This window comes from Cavia porcellus, unplaced genomic scaffold (genome assembly GCF_034190915.1).
Source record: "Cavia porcellus strain 051 isolate PalLab524CR breed Dunkin Hartley unplaced genomic scaffold, mCavPor4.1 scaffold_12, whole genome shotgun sequence".
Classification (NCBI taxonomy): Eukaryota; Metazoa; Chordata; class Mammalia; order Rodentia; family Caviidae; genus Cavia; species Cavia porcellus.
The window spans coordinates 84758987-84778980 of NW_026947495.1; positions in this window are offsets into that span (position 1 = coordinate 84758987).

Genomic DNA, 19994 nt, shown 5'->3' on the forward strand with positions numbered 1-19994 from the left:
ACCACTGCACTAGAAGAGCTGTATTGCCCTTTTGGTTTATTCCCACCGATGATTTTATTCTCCAAACCTGGCCTCTTTTAATGGACTACAAGACCAATGATATCTATGGTCTGATTTACAGCCTCTCAAGGAACTGCAGGAGATCTCTATTTTAACAATCCCTTTTTCCAAGTCTGTCTTCCAAAGCATTCTCTCACCTGGTTTCTGTGGCAGAGTAAGCCCTTCAGGCCTGAAGCAAAACTGCCTTCCTGGATGTTGGTCTCTTCTTCAGTCAGGTGGATATCTTGATTGTAATTTCTATTATCCTGTGCTAGGCGATTCCAGGAGAGTAGGTCCCAGAAATATTGGCTGGGTTGGTATGATAAGGTCAGTTGGTCTGGGCTGGTCTTCCCTGGATGGGTACATGCACACTCCACTTCTGTTGGTGGTGGTGGCCAGAGGCAAGACACACAGGCCTCTCTGTGTAACTCAGGGTCCTCCATGCCTGGCTTAGAATGGTCCCATGGCAGCAGCAGTGGCTGGCTTAGGGGTGCTCAAGTGGGCCAGTCCTGGCTTGGGGCCTCAACCTAACTTTAAAAATAACCCTAACCCAAAACTCAAAGTAACTGTAACTTACATAAATGTAATCTGAACCATAGGTGGAACAGACATAGTCCTAGCCTTCACCCTATTCAGATAATTTGCCCTATCCCTAAACTTACCCCTAAGCTTAACCTGGAAGATAATCCTAACACTAGTGGAACCTGAACCAATGGCCCATCTCTGGCATTAGTTCTAGATTTAGTCATTTCACTAACCTAAATCCAAACCTAAATTACCCTAACACTCCTGACAGTGGAAACCAAGCCCTAGCATAGTCCAACTCCTATAATCAGCCCTAAATCTATCCCAAGACAGAGAGTACTCTAACACTAAAGCTACCATAAACAAAACACTAATTTAGGTGAATCACTACTCAGAACCTATATCAAGTGATTGCCCTATTCTAAGTACTAGCACTAGAACTAAATATAACCCTAAATATACCTTAAATATGACTTTGATGAAAATCTAACTACAGTCCTAACCCTAACCCAAATGCTGATATAAAGCCAATGCTGGACATAGACGTAGCCCTAAACCTAAACCTAAAACTAATCTTAAAACTGAACCTAAGTCTAAACATACTCCTAAACTTAACCTAACATGGATCATTAAAGCTAACACTACCACTGCAAGGAGCCCTATCACTGGAAATAAGGCCTAGGCATAGCTGCAGACATAAAACAAATACTAACTCTGATCATAACAAAACCCTGGTAAAACACTAAAGCTAACTCTAAACATTGTCTACTCTCACTATTATGCAAGTCCAGAAGAAATGCTAATGATACCACTGCAAAGCCCTACAGCAAACCTTGACACATCTCTAACCTCAGCCTTAACCCTAACCCTAACCATACTGGAAACTTAGCACTATCTTTTCACTGAATCCTAAGCTCTAAAACTAATAATAAACTTCATGGAAACATAAAAATAAAACCAATTCTAAATCTAACTCTAAAGCTGAATTACACTAACCATACTCTGTCTTGAAATCAAATCCTACTCAAATCATGGTGGAAAACTAATTCTACCCCTAGCCCAAACTCTAACTCTAATGCTCTTGGAAACCTAGCCCAATTTTAAAAGTAGCTCTAACACTAATCGTAAACCTCAACCTGGTGAAACTTTAGGCCAATTTCTAACTCAGGTGATATTCCTAGCACTAGCCCTGGTTGTAGGCCTAACACTATTCTAAACCTGTTGGGATTCCTACCCTACCCTATCCTTAAACCTAAAACTAATCCAAATCCTAGTTGAACCCTAAATTTAACTCTGATCTTACTTCTAACCCTGACAATGAACTGTCTGTCTCTTCTATCAGTACCTTGGGGGAACTCTAATGCTAACCATAATCCTAAATCTAAAATAAAACCTAACACCAATCCAAACCCTAGCCCTAGTCCTATCTCTAAACCTAATTCTACCACTAAAACCAACCATGCACCTAATCTTGACCTAACCACATGGAAACCTATTCTCCTGTTACTAGCCTCAGCCTAACACTAACCCTAAGGATACCCTTAGTGGAATCACTGCTCGAACAGTAACCCTAATGCTAACATTGAACAAATCCTAATTTTAACCTTAATGGGAGACAAATTATACCACAGATCTAACACTGCCTTTAAACTAACCTTGGTGGAACACCAGTCTTATGGCTAGACCTAAATCTAGCATTAGCATTAGCATTGTACAAACCCTAATTAAATTAACTCTTACAATAACCTTAACTAACACTAAATGTGAGCTTAAATCTAAACCAAGAGCAGCAGTAGCAAACCTTTTAGAGACAAGTAAACAAACTGAAATTTAAAACTCAGCTATTTATCACAAAGAAAGCAATTAAACATGAATATGAGGTTTCAGTTTAGAAAAAAAAATTATACATTAATATATTTTACCTTAAAAGAAAAATTAACGCACAAGGCATAGGTTTGCCACCACTGGCCTCCTAGTGGAAATCTAATTATACTTCAACCATAACCATAATCATAATGATTACTTTTTAGACCTCTAGAGCTTTTTCTAGTGCAAGCCCTATCTATACGGCGAGCCCTATACCTAAGAATAATCATAAGATAATCCTCATGGAACTAAATATCTAATCCTACCTATGCCTAAATCTGAATAAACCCGAATCTAATCTCCAGCACTAGTCCAGCACTAACTGAACATGACTGAAACGAAAAATTCTGGTAGAACCTTAATCTTAAAGCTAAGCATAAAGCTAGCCTTAAAACTAAAACTAGCTGAAATCATAACAAGAGTAGAACTCAAAACTATTCCTAGCACTAGCCTAACCCTAGAACAAACACAAAACTTAACCATAACTCTAAACCAAAATGGAACCTGAAACCAAAACCAAAGTAAATTCCAAAACCTTATCATTATCCTGGTGAAATAAAAAAAATCAACCCTAACTCTCAATCTAACCATAAAAAATGGTGAAATCTAGCTCTGGCCTACGCCAAGTGGTATTTCGAGCCATTGACTTGGTGCCTAAAACTACCACTAACACCAGATTTAAATCTCAACCTAATGATAGCACTTATTCGGGTCCTAGACCTAGCTTTACATCTAAACATTAGATTTATTCTTGTGGAACACAATACCTAACATTAACCCTAACAGCAATACTAACTCTAACGCTAATCTCAACTGTGATGCAATTGTAATTCACTACCTTAAACCTAACCCTAACCCTAAACCTAAATCTAGCTTTGATAGAACCATAGCACTAGTGACAGCCCTGGCCTTAGTCCTAGCTCTTATCCAAACACTAGACAGTCTGAGCCCTAAGCCTAAACTAAAATGACCACTAAAACTAAAACTAAAACTAAAACTAACACTAACCTTAATGGAATTTTAATTCTAAACTTCATCATGATCCTAAATTTCTGAAACCTAACACTGATCTAAATACTAACCTTAACAAGAAAGATATCCCTACCTTAATTTGAACCTTAGGGGAATTCTACACCTAAACTTAATCCTGTCACCCATAAGCAAGCACTAAGCCTCATTCTAACCTTAAAAATAACTCTAGTTCTAGCCCTCACCTTTGTCACCAAACCTACACCTAACCCTAGTAATGACACTAACCCTAAACCTCATGCTAACCCTAATCATAACCTTCTACATAAATCTTTCCTTGACACTGCTAGACCCAAAACCTAACCATGCCCAGAACTCTAGCCATAACAGTAACAACTATCATAACTCTCAACCTAATCCTTGTGGAACTATAACATTAACCTTAATGCTAACTTTAATAATAACATTAAAACTAAACTTAACACTAACACAAACAGTAAGCCAAGAAAGAGGTGACTAGAGGATGAGTGACAATGAAGATGCAGGAAACTATGTAAGTTAAGCTGGCTGGGTAGGTAGGAAAAAAGCGTCTTTCCAAAATGTAGAGATAATGTTATAAGTCTGCATAATTTAACTTGGGTGGCAACTAAATTGTTTTTAGAGGCTGTTGTTTCAGTTTTGGATATAAAAACTTTTGTGTCCTGGTAACTCATAGCCGTTTTATCTTGAGGCGCATATCTAGTTCACATTTTTAGAACTGACTGGCTCTACCAGCTCACTGTGCCTATGTATGTTACAGAGAGCACTATGCAAGGAAGCAAGAGACAGTCTGCTGACTTCAGGGGTTACATACCAATACCTCAGCTAGCCTTATTTATAATGCTTAGAGCCAATTAAAGAATAAAACACCATACTGAGTTCTATACATATCAGTAAAAAAAAAGAAATGTTTCAATACAATCAAAGTTGCAGAAATTGTTCTACTTTCAAGAGGAGTCACTCAAATTGTCTCCCACAATTGAGGCCAAACCCCCTGCATGAGGAATCCTGATCAAAAAGCAGATCTTGTACTTCTATCTGGGCACTGACAGTAGAAAAAAGCAAAAAGCTAAGTATCTATATAGACTTCAATTATGCTTTTCTAATGCTCCATGCCCATACAGTCATCTGGAAAAAAAGAGGACTTGCTAACTAACAACCAATAACCTATAAAGAACAAAAAGGAAATTCTACAATGACTAGAGGCAGTTCAATCTTCCTAAATGGGCCACTTTCATGCTTTGTAAGGGACACCAAAACACATGTCTAAAATCTCGGTGGGTAATCCAAAAGCAAACAGGGAGGAAAAAAGGGCAGCCTTGACAGCCTCAGAATCTTAGGTTTATTCCCAGTTCCTGAGGAGCCACTAAAACTAGTCTATAATATCAAGAAATACAAAGAGATCTTAGGATAAGGGGGAACTGAAAAAGGGACTTTGGTGCATATAGACAATAAAGGGGATTTTCCTTAATGGACACAGTAGAAGACTATATTTTGGAGCCTTTTATTTATTATTTTTTGTTTGTTTGTTTTTGTACCAGGAATCAATCTTGGGATCTTGCACTTGCCAGGCAGGCTCTTGTGCCACTATGTTATATCCCTAGCATCTACAGTGGAAGACTGTAAACACACTGATGATTCTTTCCATATGGGAAGTCAAGTTACAGTAGAAACATTCACACCAATTTTCACAGGAAATTGACGAGCAGCAACTACTTGACAGGCCAGCAAAGCCTGCCCATTCTGTGCCTACAAGAAGTCTTGCAAGCCCACCCACTCTGCTAGAACTAGTACTGAGAAGGACATAACATGGGGAGGAATGGAAACCAGACTTCACGCACATGCCTCAATACAGGGGAATCTGTTCAAATATGATGCCCAATGAACAGCTTACAAGGCTTCTCCTACCCATTCAGAAGAGGTTAGAGAGATAATCAAGTTATTGCTGAAACATTATCCAGTTCAGATTTTCCAGGTCCTTGCGAGTGGTGATGAGCCTTCTTTTACCTTGTTGGTAAATCAGGAGTTGGCTGTAGATTTTGAAATAAACTATCATCTGCAATCCACAAGGAGACCTCAGTGTTTTGGAAAAATCAAAACAGCCAACGAGATCCTAAAGTGAGCTTTGCCAATACTGTGTCAAGGAAGATCTGAGTCATGTCTCCATTTACTGCCAATAGCCCTCAGGGTGGCCCAAAAATCCCAAAACAGGGCTTAAGTCTATTTTAAGTGTTAAAGGGAAGTCTTTTCTATCATATGAGGTGATACTACACTCAGAGACCACAAGATGCTTACAATATCTTATTTAGGTCAAGTACAATAGACCATCCAGCTGCGTGGATAGCCAGATCCTTACCCAGAGGGATATCAAAGCAGTTGAAAACAAATTCCTCCTTAAAATAGGGCAAGAAGGGGCTCCTGCAGACAAATTAAAACAAAAATTGAGGGGTCATTTTTTATTCACAATATACACACCCACTGCAGTAAAAGTGCCAGAGTTAGATAACTGGGTTCAACTTTCTAAAATAAAATGATCCTTACTTGAGTGGTCTAAAGAAAAAGACAACCAGGAAGACTCTCTGGAAAAAAGCAGACATTTCTTTTCTAAGAGCAAGACTGCAGAACTGCTCTGAGTACATGTAAGTAAATGAGGTCTTGCTAAGTCAGTGGCTCTTGGGTTCTCAACAATTTACCAGACACCTTTCTTAGCCATACTTTCTCCTCCAAAAGAAGCATGGAACCCAGACATGAAATTCCTATTAGGGTGAAATTCCTATTTTCCTAAATAGGAAAGGCACTTCCTTTCTCCCAGTGAACAAGACAGCTCAACAATAACTAATTCTTTTTTCACTGTCTTTCTCCATCAACCCAGCCACTGAGCTACAATGCCCAAACACAGTCACACAACACAACAGACTCCATCATATGAAAACCAAGGAACAAAAGCATAACTCAAAATCTATCCCTATCAATAAACCAACTCTTATCATAATTCCCGGTGGAGTTGCAGACCTATCCATCGACAAAAATCACACCATTAAAACTAAAACTAAAGGAGAGAGAAAATGGCGGCGTGCTAGGGGATCGAGCGAAGAATCTCTCCAGAGAATTCAAACTCAAAGCTAAAAAAAAAAGACAGCATGGAGAGGACCAGACAAATCCATAGCGATTCTTATCAACCAAGACAGTACAGCTGGAGGATTTAAAGTCGTGCTGAGACCGGAGGCTGCAAATCCCGCGCCCTTAAATCAACGAACAGACTCGTGGACCCAACACGAAAAGCTGAGTTGCTTTTGGGGACTGCGGAAACTGAGACCCAGATCGAGACTCCAGGCAGCAGCCAGTTCTGCACCGCTGCACCAGAGCAGATGTACAGAGCTCTGGCGTTTCGAATCTAAACGGTGCACAGAAATCTGACCAGTCAGCGCTGAGCCGCGAGGTGGGGAAAAGTGGACGGCTTGGTGTGTGGCGGTCCCGGAGCGGGGACTTGCACCGGACTCTGGTGAGTATAGAAAACCCCACGGCGGCTGGGTTTGGCCAGAGAACAGCTGGCCCGCCACCACGGGGAAATCAATAACACAGAATCTGGTGCAGACATATTAGCCTGGCGGCAGAAATCGCAGCTTGGTGACATCACCAGGACCCCCTGTAGGGAGGGCTGGTGGGAGACATCTTGAGTCCTGGCAGAGTCTGATTGCTTGCTGGCTTCAGCTCTGCACGGAGAACTTAGTGGGAGCCATCTTGGTTTTGGGCAGATCTGCTTTTCTAGAGCTCCTATCACAGAGAGGTTTGGAAGAGAACGGCTGGGACCTGGGCAGAATCCTGTGCCATTACCCAGCTGCTTCTGATTCAGGGAGAACTGGCAGGAGCTGTTGGGGCTAGATCAGGCCTCTGCTTGGGGCCCAATGGGCGGATGCAGAATGGTCACAACTCAGTGACAACCAGAAAGTACAGCCTAATTTATGAACTAACTGACACAGAGGCTAGAGACTAGACTGTACTGCCCCTGCATCCCAGCCTACCCCAGATAACAGCAAATTGGGGAGGACAGCAAAAACTCAAGCCGGCACGCTTCTGAAAGGCCCTAAGCAATTCGGAGAGGGCCAGAGAACTCCAGGACAGTCTGAAAGAAACCAGAAACATGACAAGAGATAAAAATAAAAAAAAATCTCCAGCTGTTCAACAGGAGAAATTAAACCCAAGAGAACTAAACACTGAAGAGAACAAGCACAGTAACCATCCATTGCTCGACTCAGCATCAGCCGAAATTAAAAAGTATTTACATGATCTCATAGAGGAATTTAAAGATGTACTCCTGATCCAAGTGAGGCAAGATATAAAGAGATTAATTAAAGAAATGACAAGCCCTGCCCAAGAGAACACAGATGGAAGAACTGAGGAAATCAGAAAAGAAAGAGAAGCATCTGAAGAATTTAAGCATAACTTAGAATACATGAAACAGATCCAAAGAGAAAATCAGGAAATTAAAAACTCCATTGAATATTGGCAAAATGCCTTGACAGAAACTAAAGACAACCTTCTGAAACTTGAAGAGAGATTTAGGGCTTATGAACGTGAAAGAAAAAGCCTCTTAAAAATAACAAGGAACCAGAAAGAAGCAATTCTAAAACTGGAAGATGATAAAAAGATGCATAACCTAAGAATAAAGAATGTGAGTGAGGAAGCAGGAACATCCAAAAATGAAATACAAAAAATATTCACAGAGATATTAAAGCAAAATTTCCCATGTATAGCAAAAAGAAATGATATCCAGATAAAAGAAGCATACAGAACGCCAGCTACCTACAACCAAAACAGATCTACGCCTAGGCATATAATAATCGAGATCCCAGAAATCCACCAAAAAAACAGAATATTAAAAGTAGCCAGAGAAAAGATGCAGGTTACCTATAACGGGAAATCTATCAAAATAACGGCAGACTTATCAACACAAACTCTTAAGTCAAGAAGGGAGTGGGGAGAAATATTCCAAGTCCTGAAGGAAAAAAATATGCAACCTAAGCTCATATATCCATCAAAACTCTCTCTAAAAATTAATGAAGAAATAAGATACTTTCAAGACAAGGAGGAACTGTGGGAGTTCGTGGCCACCAATCCAACCCTACAGAGAGTGCTGAAGGACATTACAGAGAAAGAGAGGAAGAAATATCAGGATTACAGCTACAGTGGCAGAGAGGCCTCAGTGTACGGGGCAGACCATGGAATGAGGGAATAAGGTGGACAAATTATAGCAGAAAAGTGGAGTAGCAGACATGAGGCAGAGACGGTAAGCTAGTCTTTGGTAGAGACAGCTCTGAAACTATATTTAAAAAAAAAAAAAAAGCAGAGGTCATTGCTAATGGTGTATAACGATTTAAAAGACACAGTAGTCCTAGTGCCATATTTAGATTGAATTAAATTTGTTCTGGTCTGTCTACTCATATCAGATTTGAAGACACAGACCTCTAGAACCAAAAATAGCAGGTTATACCATGGTAACCATCCTTACTTTCCTATTGACTTAAGCTGAAACCCTGTATTACTTACATTGTCTTACTATGACTGATCTTAATTGTATCTGAATCATAAGACTATTGGTTGGCCTTGACTGATCCTATTTGAAATCCGTATGCGTGTTAGAATCAACCCTAAAAGTAGAGGAAACTACTCTGAGCATGACAGGATGTAAAGGATATCCATACTGGTATGAATCAGTAACAGTTCTCAAATACTACAATGCAGTCAAAGATAAGTTTTTATAAAAATAGGTGATAGTATATTTAACTATAATAAGCCAGTGTTGTCGACAAATCTATTGAAAATAACAAGAGAAAACATAGTAGCTACGGAAGATCATTTATATTATAGTTTTGTAAGTCTTATCCATTGCATGTTTATCTAGGAAATTGTTTCGCTGTCTTGTTATGAATTGGTTTTCCCTATAATACAGAGAGGATAGGAACAAATACTCTGAGGAAGAGACCTGAAAAACCCGAGGCTTATTTTGTAGCATTATAATATAAATTCTAGCAACCTATTGCTTGCTGATTAAAATGACTCTGGACTGGTTTCTTCAGCTCAACTTCAGCATATGCAGAGATGGGGACGGCTATCACAAAGAGAATGAGAGATGCGATGGTAGTTGGAAATGTCTTCCCTAATTTGGAACTTGAGGACCTAAAAAGACTCCATCATCCTGTAATGATTTGATTAGTTCTATAATATGCAATAAGTATAGAAAGTGGGTGAAGTTAGGGACAACTATCTGTAAGAAGCTAGAGACAGTTAGATAAGGTAGATCTCCAGTGGACTTGCTTTGAAATCTGTATTTCTTTAAATAGTTTTTTATTTTTTTTTTAAATGTTCTGTTCTGTTTTGATATGGTTAACCTTATCCTCTTAGAGATGTAAAACAAATAGGTGGGACTGATAATCATATTACGGAGCTTTTGTTCGGCCATAGAGCAGAATGGTTTGTAGGGTCACTTTTTTGAATGTCATTCTAAATACTTTAATTCTATAACCTAAACAGCCATTTCGAAGAAGACAATTTGTAACTTATCAACTGGCAATTTATTACCTTTTGTTTGTCTGTAATTTAGTATTATTTTTCTACCCTTTTATTCTTTAATCTCCATGTATTTTTTTATATTTTTTTTTTCGTTTCCTTTTCTTTAAATAAAAAAAAAAAAAAACTAAAACTAAAAGTAACACTACAGGATATCTAACAGTAATCACACCATAATATTAACACCAAACATAGGCTGGTGCAACCCATAAAATAAAAAAATTCAAATCTAAATTTGTGCACTTCCAGGTAAAAAACTGAATCATAACACTCTCGGAACATTACAAGGGAATGTAAAACTAAGCTGAAAATTAAGTGCAAATACAACTGTAGCTTTACACCTAGACTTAAGAGGAACATCCAACATAACACTAATTCTGAAGAATACTAGCACTAATCCTAGGGATATTTCTGGTCAAAGTTCAGTACTAAACCTCAATATCACATGCACTCAGAACTAGCCAAAGGCCTACTCTGAGATTTAGCCTAATATTAACACTAAAATGAATCAAACAATGGAAGAATCTTTTATCAAATCTAGGCCATAAGCCAACACCTACCCTAACACTAACCCTACTCCTCAATCTGATGTAACCAAGAATCTAAATATAATTCTCAACTGGCCCATCACCCTCACTCTAGTGACATTCATAAACAAAACCAAAATATCAACAAAAGCCCTGGCCTTAGCGTGAACTCTGTCTCTGGCCATAGCCCGAGATCTTTTCTCACTACATAAGCCTCACCATAGACCTATAAAATATTACACTTCACATAAACCAGGAAAGAAATACTAGCTCAAATCTAGCTCTAACAAAAAACCTAATCCTAATCCAAACATTACACCTCTCTAAACAAAAGTCTAAAGCTAAGATAGCCAGGTCCAAATCCTAACCATGTGCCTAGGCTTATATCTCAACTTAAACATAAGCCTTGTTGTAGCCCTAATCCTAGCCACAGACAGAAACTTACTCCTCCTGACCTTATCCAGACCAGTATATGCACCCCTATCCCTGACACAAACCATATACCTAGGCCTTAATCTATGCTACAAATATCTCTAATTCTATCATATTTCAAACTCCATAAATAAAACTCTCCCTAATTTTCCCCAAACTAAGTGAATCTTTGGCCTATATCTTGTAGATGAGAAACACTAACAAACTGCAACTCAGAAAAAAATGAATATTGACCCTAATGCGAACATCAACGCTAATGTTAAAGTACATACAAACCATATCTCTAATCTTCAACCAAATCCTCAGCCTGAATCCACCAAAAACCTAGGAATATTTTCAGTTTTGCTAGCCATGCCTCTACTCCAAAACATAACACTAATCCTGGTGGAAACCGACACCTAGACATAGACCTTCCCTTAAGGAAGGACTTATCATATACCCAGCTCTAGACCTAATAAAAGATGCAATGCTTAGCCCTAACACTAATTTGAACCATATTCAATGGCAAACTTGGATGTAGACCAAAACCTACACAAGGGCCTAAAAGACAACATGAACATAAATCGCACCATAAGCCTAAGATGGGTAGAATCCTAACCACAAATTTAACCTGAAACTTTCACTACACCTACAGCTAGGTCAAACCTAAAAGTATACACAGAACACTGAAACGTTCCCTAACCCTGGTAAAAACCTCTCCCATCTGCCAAGCCACCCCAAACCTTCAGCTGGGCCCAAGTCAGTCCTTATGGAGCCCCAGTAGTAAAACTGTCACTGTTCACACTAGGAATAATCCCGAACCTAAAATGAAAGTGAAATCTAAGCATGTTCAGTACCCTATACCAGGTATCTAGATGTCCTCCACACCAGCCTCTCGTGCACACAGCCAGCCTTCTCACAGGTGGCAGGATCATGATTATGTGAAACTGTCACAGGCTACTAATTCATTTAGCAGAGTCCTACCAGTGACTGGGTGGGTTTACTGGAGGAAGAACACTCTGCCCAGGTATCGGAGGCAAAAACAAATACAATTGCAGCTCGGATGCAATAAAATGCAAAAGGAGCCTCTCTGCTAGGACTGACAGTCTGCCCTGCCAGGAGTTGTTTGTGTTTGGTCATGGCCTCTGTCAGGCTGCTGTGCCTTGGATGTGGCTGAATACATAGGACACCTCCAAGAAGAGTATGCTAAAATTAAAGTTTCCTTCTTTCAAATGACATACTGGATAAATTGTCTGAACAATCACAGAACAAGAAGGCAATGAAAACTCAACACTAGTCCCATTCTGATCTTTGGCATATTCCAAAATCCAACACTGAAGCTAGCCCTAATCCTCAGCATGGTGAACCCCTAACACTGAACCTCATCCTGAACCCAAGGTCAACCATAAACATTAAACCCCAATCCTAAAACTAAACCTAGGCCCACTTAGCTCTGGTAAGAAGAGTTCCACTGACCCTTAGCCCACCCTACCTATTTATCCTTATTCAAAAAATAACCTAATCATACTAAAAACCTAAACCTTGCTCCTATACTGCCAGTACCCTTATTGCAACAATTGATCATGAACCCATCTCAAAACCTGGCCTGAGGCCTATCTCCAAACTTAAAGGTAAAATTTTTTCTAGCCATAACCCTGATACCACTGCAGCCCTGTCCCATTCCTAGGCCAAACCCTAACACAATGCCATGTTAAAACCTACTCATACTCTTAACACTACCAACTCCTTGCAAATAAACGTAATCGTACATACCTTAGAATACACCAAAAAAACAAACTAATCAGGAAACTACTACTACATCAGCATTACCTCTGACTCTACACCTAACCCTAACACAAACTCTACTGGAAAGTCTGAGCAAAGTACAACATCTACCATAGTCTACACTGAACTACAATCATGATCCTGGTCCTAAACTTCAACTTGAGCATAAGGTTTGTCCTAGCCCTCACTCTAGCCATCTTGAAAGAACCCTAATTAGCATAACCCAACGTAGCAGTACATGCATCCTATTCCTGACTCTAGACTTATACCTATGCCTCATTCCAAGCTGCAAATAACTCTGATCCTACCATATGCCTAAATTTAGCCATAAACCTCTCCCTCATTCTTGCTCTAGTCTAAGTGGATCTCAAGCATATGTCCCATTCGTGACTCAAACACTAATAGTTCCACTCACACTAACAAGAACACTGAATCTAACACTAAGACTAACAATAACAACCATAACACTAACACTCATATTAATGTTCCTACAATCCATCACCGTAATCTTCAACCAAACACTCAACCTTGTACCATCTCAACCCTAGGATTCTATTTAGCCCTGTGATTGGCCTCGACCTAGCTCTTATCCTAGTACTAATTCTGTTGGAACACTAGTCCTAGGCATGGACCTTCCCTTAAGCAAAGACCTATCAGTAGCCATAAACCTAGCTCCAGCCCTTACCCATATCCAATCCCTACCCTAAAACTAATCTGAATCCTATCCCAAAGAAAAACCTTGGCCCTAGACCTAAACCTAGCCAGAGTCCTAAGAGGCAACCTGACTCTAAATCCCACACCAAGCCTAACACAGGTAGATCCCCAAGCACAAACAAACAAAAGCTACAAAAACACCTACAGCTAAGGCTACACCTAAATGTATCCCCACAATACACAGAACTCTGAAACCTAGCCTACTCCGAGTGAACGCCTCTCTCAACTACCAACCCACGCAAACTTTAACGTGGGCCCAAGTCAGGTCTTGCGCAGCCCAAGACTAGCCCTATCACTCACCTTTAACCTAAGAACAATCCTAAATCTGAACTGAAAGTGAAACCCAAGTATGCTAAATATGCTGTCATGTAGCTCAATATACTCAGTACAAGGCTCTTTTGCACACATCCAACCTTTTGACACATGGCTGGATCCTGGGGATGTGGCACAGGCATAGATAACTAATTCATTTAGCAAAGTCCTTCCACTGACTGAATGGGTTCAGTGGTATCAGTGGCATCTTAATATAGGATGGGCCTCGGATGAATTAAATGGGCCAAGGAAGCCTCTTTGCTTTGGCTTAATACCCACTCGACCAGGACCTGTTGATCCTCGGCCATAGCTCTCTGTGAGGCTGCTGTGCCTTGGAGCTGGCTGACTCTATAGGATAACTCTGAAAACTGTCAGCTAAAATAAACCTTTCCTTTTTCAATAGTCATGCTGGGTAAGTTGTCTCAGCAATCACAGATACCAAAAAGGCAAGGCAATGTCCGCACTAGTCTTGCTCTGGCATTGAGCATATTCCAAAACCCAACACTGAAGCTAGTACTCATCAGCATTATGGTGACTCTCTGACCCTGAACCTCATGCTAACCCTAATGCTAGCCATAAATATTAAACCATTATCCTAAAACTAAACGTAGCCCTCCTACTTCTGGGCATAAGTCTTCTACTTTCCCTCATTCATACCTGTTTACTCTAACCCTAAACCTTAACCTAACCATACTAGAAGCCAGACCTTTGCAGCCAGTACCCTTTTCATCGCAATTTTTCAGGGACCATCTTTAAACCTGTCCTGAGACCTAACCTTTAACATAAATGCAAAACTTTTCCTCCCCTAAACCTGCTATAATTCAAGCCCAATTCTGTTCCTAGCCCTAATCTTAACATATCAGTCCAAATTCCAACCCTAGTCTGCATTCCACACACTCCTTGCAAATAAACTGGATCCTATCTTCCTGTGAACACAACACCAGAACTAAAAATTAACCCTGTCCCTACCTTAAACCCTAAGCATAGCTTTAGACCTAACCTGACAGCAACACCAAAGATAAGCCTAACTTTACAGGATTCTCGCCCTCGTCCATGCACTAGTCCTGGACTTAGATTTAGCCCAGAACCTAAATGTGAGCTCACCTTATAACTAGCCCAAGCTCTACTCTAAGCCTTAGCCCAAAAATAACAATAGCATTGTTCCAACAATGGAAGAAACTTAAATCTCACCCCTTCTTTGAAGAATCCCTACCCTAATGCTAAATGTGTTCCTCAGCCTTATATAACCATGGTTGTAAACCTATCTTACAATGGCCCCTTCAGTCTCAGAACAACACTAGCAACATCCATAAAGGAAACCAAATCTAAAGAGAAGCTCTAGATTTGGAATGATCCGTGTCTCTGTTCTTGGTCCAAGATTTCTCATTATATGACAATCACTCTAGACCTACACATTACTGTACTTCATCCTAATGAGGAAACTAATACTTGAACGACATTATCTTTATGTATAAACCTCACCATAATCCAAACTCTACTCCTAACTATAAACAATGCTCAAACACTACCATTTCCTGGCTCAACCCCTCATCATGATGGTAGCACTAAATTTTAACTTCAGCATGAGCTTTCTCCTAGTCCTAATCCTGGTCATACACAGAACCCTAACCTTCTTGACATAGTCATACCAGTATCTGCATCCTATTCCTGACACTAATATTATTCATTCACCTCATTCTACACCACAAATACCTGTGATGCTAACAACACGTCAATCTATACCTATACTTTGCCCCCCTCATTCTTGCCCTAACCTAAGTGAATCTCTAGCCTATGCCTTATTCATGACTCTAACACTAATGCTTGTCAATCACACTAACATGAACACTGACTAACACATATATTAATAGCACTGACACTAATACCAATGTTCATACTATCTATCACCCTAATCTTAAACCAAACACTCAGCCTGATACAATGCAAACCCTAGAACTACTTGTAGCCTTTTGCTTGGCTATCTTTTAGCCTAATGCTAATCGTGTTGGGACCCAGGGCCTAGACATAGAACTTCCCATAAGCAAAGACCTATCAGTAACCGTAAACCTAGATCCAGCCCTTACCCATATCCAAAATCCTTAGAGTTCACGCTAATCCGAAGCCTATCTGAAATAGAAACCTAGGCTCTAGACCAAAACCTAGCCATGGCCCTAAAGGCAACCTGACTCTAAATCTCACACTAAGCCTTATACTGGTAGAACCCCACCCACCAACTTAACCTAAATCTACAAAAACACCTACAGCTAAGGCTAATCCTAAATTCATTCCTAAAATACGCAGAACTCTGAAAGGTTCCCTATCCCTGGTGAAAATCTCTCCTAACTTCTAACCCAACCCAAACCTTCAGCTCATCCCAATTCATGCCTTGTTTAGTCCCAGTCCTAGCCCTATCACTCATTGTTCTAGGAATAATACTAAACCTAAACCAAAAGTGAAATCTAACCATGTTCAATGCTCTATGGCATCTATCTAAATGTTCTCCACACCAGCTGCATGTGCACACAGCATGTCTTTTTACAGGTGGCTGCATCATGGATATGTGGTATTACGACAGGTAACTCATTCATTTAGCAGAGTCCTGCCTGTGACTGGATGTGTTTACTGGAGGCAGAACACTCTGTGGGGGTATTTCTGGCAACTACAAATACTCTTGGAACTCAGATGCAATGAAAGGCAAGGGGAGCCTCTCTGCTGGGGCTTACTGTCTGCCTTGCCAGGAGCTGTTTGTACTTTACCATAGCCTCTGTCAGATTACTGTACCTTGGAGGTGGACGACTATATAGGATAGCTCTGAGAAGAGTGTGCTAAAATAAAACTTTCCTCCTTTCAATTGACCTACTGTGTAAATTGTGAACAATCACAGACCAAAAAGGCAATGGAATCTCATTACTAGTCCCATTTTAATCTTTATCCCAAAACCCAACACTAAAGCTCTCCCAATCTTCAGAATGGTGAACCCCTAACACTGAACATCCTCCTAAACCCAAGGCCAACCATAAACCTTAAAGACTAACCCTAATGCTAATCCTAGGCCCACCTGGCTCCGGTCATAAGACTTCTATTATCTCTTATCCCTTCCTATTTAACCTTATCCTAAACCATACTCTAACCATATTGGAAGCCTAAACCTTGGACCTATGCTGCCAGTACCCTTGTTGCCACAATTGGTCATGGACCAATCTCTACATCTGACCTGAGACCTATCTCTAAACTGAAAGGTAAAGTTTGTCCTAGCCATAACCCTGCTACAACTTCAGCCTAAACACATTCCTAGCCCCAATCATGGTTACAGCCTAACTGTACCCTTAACTCTACCAGCCACTCACAATTAAACTTAATCCTACCTGCCTTAGAACAGTACAACAGAACATAAAACCTACCCTGACCCTAACTCAAAGCCTAACTATAGCTTTATACCATGACCTAGAGCAACAAACAACCTAACCCTAACTCCACAGAATTCTAGCCCTACTGCATGCACTGGTCCTGGCCATAGCTTTAGTGCTGACTCTAAACATAAGCTCACCCTTCCACTAGCCCTTGAACTGAACCTTAGATGAGGAGTATCACAAGCACCAAACAAACAATAGAAGAATCTTAAATGTAACTCTGGCACTAGACCTAGTCCTATCCTAACACTAATCCTACTCCTCAGTATGATTTAACTGTGAACCTAAACCTAACTCTCAATGGCCACTTCACCTTCACCCAAAGACAGCCATTGTAAAATCCATAAATAAAACTAAGATCTCAACAAATGCCCTGGCCTTAACATTATCCCTTTCTCTGGACGTAGTTTGAAATCTTTTCTCAATATATGACACTCATCCTACACCTACACACTACCATACTTCATACTAACCAGGAATCTAATACTACATTAGCCCTAGCTCGAAGTATAATTCTAACCCTAATCCAAGGTCTACTTCAACTCTAAACAAAGCTTTAAACCTACAATAGCCTGGACCATACCTTAATCATGATTCTAAGCCTAAAATTCAACTTGAACATAAACTTTCTCTTAAACCTAATTCTACCCATACACAGAACTCTAACCTGCTTGACCCATCCCAACAAGTATCTGCACCCTATTCCTGTACCTAATTTTATACATAGGCCTTATTCTACACTGCAAATATTTTTGATTCTACCATAAAATTTAATCTACACATAAACTTCTCCCTCATTCTTGCCCTAGCTTAAGTGGATCTCTAGTCTATGCCCTATTCATAACTCAAATACCAATACTGCCACTCACACTAACAAGAACACTGAATCTAACATTAACAGTAACAATAACTATGATAACACAAACACTAGCACTAATGTTCCTACAATCCATCACCCTAATCTGAAACCACTCCACTTGGTACCATTTAAACTCTAGGATTATTTGTAGCCCTTTGCTAGGCCTCAACCTAGCTGTTACCCTAGTACTAATCTAGTTGGAATCCTAGGCCCAGACAAGGACCTTCCCTTAAGCAAAGACCTATCAGTAGCCATAAACCTAGCTCCAGCCCTTACCCATATCCAATCCCTACCCTAAAACTAATCTGAATCCTATCCCAAAGAAAATCCTTGGCCCTAGACCAAAACCTAGCCAAGGTCCTAAAAGACAACCTGACTCTAAATCTACACGGAAAGATCCCTAAGCACCAACTTAATTGAAAGCTACAAAAACACCTATAGCTAAGGCTACAACTAAATGTATCCCCAAGATACACAGAACTCTGAAACCTAGCCGCTCCTAGTGAACACCTCTCTCAAATATCAACCCATGCAAACTTTAAACTGGACCCAAGTCAGGTCTTGCGTAGCCCAGGACTAGCCCTATCACTCACCTTTACCCTAGGAATAATCCTAAATCTGAATGGAAAGTGAAATCCAAGTATGCTCAATGTGCTCTGTCATGTAGCTCTATATTCTTAATACCAGCCTCTTGTGCTCACAAGGTCTTGTGCTCACATCCTGGGGATGTGGCACTGGCATAGATAACTGATTCATTTAGCAGAGTCCTTCCAGTGACTGGATGGGTTTTAAAAGGCCAAAATACTCTCCAGTGGTACCAGTGCCATTATACTATAGGACTGTACCTCAGATGAAATAAACAGGCCACAGGAGCCTCTTTGCAACGGCTTAATGTCTGCTTGACTAGGAGCTGTTGATCCTCGGCCATGGCTCTCTGTCAGGCTGCTGTCCCTTGGAGCTGGCTGACTCTATAGGATAACTCTGAAAATTGTCATCTAAAATAATCCTTTCCTTTTTAAATAGTCATGTTTGGTAAGTTGTCTCAGCAATGACAGATACCAAGAAGGCAAGGCAACGTCAGCCTTGCCTTCTTAGTCCAAACCTAACAGCAGCATTAAATATGATCCTAACTCTACCTGACTTTAAATCTATCAGTAAATCTCATCTTAAATCTTCCCTGACACTAATATTACATGTAAGCATTTTAGTTACCATGCTAGAATTTTATCCCTAAATCTATCAAGCTCTTATTTTAACACTACACCCAGTGAAATCGTCAACATTTTATCAAATCTAGGAAGTACCTTTAAAAAACCTAAGTTCTCATTTGGAACCTAAATCCTCAACTTGATACTACCCTTAAAGCTAAACTGAAGAGACTGAGAGAATCTTCTTCCTGCCTGTTTACCAGGCCGGTCCCCGCTGGACCATGAGTGGAGCAGCAGCTGCAGAGAGTCCCACCCAGACTGAGGGAATTCCTGGCCTGTTTACCAGGCTGGTCCCTGCTGGACCAGTGAGTGGAGCAGTGGCTGCTGGGAATCCTGCCCAGCCTGAGGGAACTCTCTTCCTGGCCTGGGGACCAAGCCCTGATTCCCTGCTGGGTCCAGTGTATGGGGCCACTGCAGGGAACCCCATCCCAGACTGGCAGAATTCTCTCCCACACCTAGAACAACACTTGAAGCTCCAAAATACAAGAAGATGACAAAACAAAAGACCAAAATGCAATCTCAAACATCCAGCCCATCCCAAGAAAGCCTAGGAGCCATGTGCATAGAAGAAAACACATGCCACATAACTGAAATACCTGAAATAAAGAAGCAACTCTGGGAAGCCTCAAAGGAATTCAAACTAGAAATAGTCTCTCAGGTAAAAGAAAAAAATGATAAAAGAAATGAAGCAGATGCTAAACATAGCTAAAGAAGATGCAGTTAAAAAATTGGAGGAACTAAACAAAAAGATAGAATCCCTGGG